The sequence below is a fragment of the Cyprinodon variegatus genome, unplaced genomic scaffold (genome assembly GCF_000732505.1).
Source record: "Cyprinodon variegatus isolate N-32 unplaced genomic scaffold, C_variegatus-1.0 Scaffold693, whole genome shotgun sequence".
In the NCBI taxonomy this organism is placed as follows: domain Eukaryota; kingdom Metazoa; phylum Chordata; class Actinopteri; order Cyprinodontiformes; family Cyprinodontidae; genus Cyprinodon; species Cyprinodon variegatus.
The window spans coordinates 17347-18568 of record NW_015151146.1 but is presented as its reverse complement, the minus strand read 5'-3'; the positions used below and the strand labels follow the sequence as shown (position 1 = coordinate 18568).

Below are 1222 nucleotides of genomic sequence, written 5' to 3'. Positions count from 1 at the left end.
TCTCCTAAAAGTGATGAGCAGCTTGCATTGACTGCTGTTGTCAGTGAGTCAACAAACACTGCCAATAGAGAAAGGAACTAGCATTGCTGGTAGGATTCAAACCTACACGGGGAGACGCCAATGGATTTCAAGTCCATTGCCTTGACCTCTCGGCCACAACAACCCCAAAACTTGAGGTCACATAGCGCTCGATACACTTCAAAACACATCTAAAGGAGCAGTGTAAAAGATCCATATGATCAATGTAACCACTGAAAAAGAACATATTACTCTGTGAAATTCCGAGAAAAGCTAGGAAGGAAGTCTTTAGAGGATTACAAAGTTTTGTCAATTCATTTCTGTAGTACAGTAAATGTTTGTGTAAGCCAGTATGATAGGAAGTATTTGCAGATCTTTTTGACATCAGTATTCCTCTCAAATATCATTAGGAGTTGTGTAGGATTTGATGGCATGCCAAGTTAAGCCAAAAGACAAGTCTAAAGGCTGTCCCATCGCCTTTGTCGTTATACTTCAACAGTACACATCATTTCAGTGTTAGCCATGAAGTAAGGAAACATTCAGAGTTTCCACCGTCATTTTTATGCCACTCAAGCAGTTGTTTGAAAGGTCTTAGACACAATGTCTTAGACTTAAAGCCAGGTGAACGATACTTAACAGTAAAGAATGTGGAAATCAGGTACCTTTTCACAACCATCATCAAATATAATGCTCTATTGTCTCAGTCTGTTGGTTGACGGCAACTTCAGTTCTTATTTGAACAACAGTTTTCAAAAAGTGAAGCAAGGATATTGGGCCCAATATGAATACTGGAACTGATCACAGAAATGTTTTCTACCCACACAATGGGTTAACATCACCATAACAGCTTGAGTGTTTACATGCTTTCTTTCTCCTGAATGTCACAAGCAGCTTTCAATGACTGCGGGAGTACATGTGTAAAAAAACACAGCCATTAGAGAAGGGAGCTAGCGTTGCTGGTAGGACTCGAACCTACACAGGGAGACCCCAATGGATTTCTAGTCCATCGCCTTAACTTCTCGGCCAAAACAACCACAAAAGCCAAAAGCTGAGGTTACAAAGGCTAGGATAAACTTCAAAACACGTCTAAAGGAGCAGTGTAAAAGATCCATATCATCAATGTAACCACTGAAAAAGAACATATTACTCTGTGAAATTCAGAGAAAAGCTAGGAAGGGAGTCTTTAGAGGATTACAAAGTTTTG

At 39.9% G+C, this 1222-nt stretch overlaps 2 non-coding genes across 2 annotated transcripts; both read right to left on the bottom strand.

The window, feature by feature from the left end:
- Positions 1-81: 81 nt before the first annotated feature.
- trnas-uga lies at positions 82-163 on the bottom strand. The gene has a single exon. It is a non-coding gene; the product is annotated as a tRNA-Ser (tRNA).
- An 806-nt stretch (positions 164-969) lies between these two features.
- trnas-aga lies at positions 970-1051 on the bottom strand. Its single transcript has one exon. It is a non-coding gene; the product is annotated as a tRNA-Ser (tRNA).
- Positions 1052-1222: the final 171 nt, after the last annotated feature.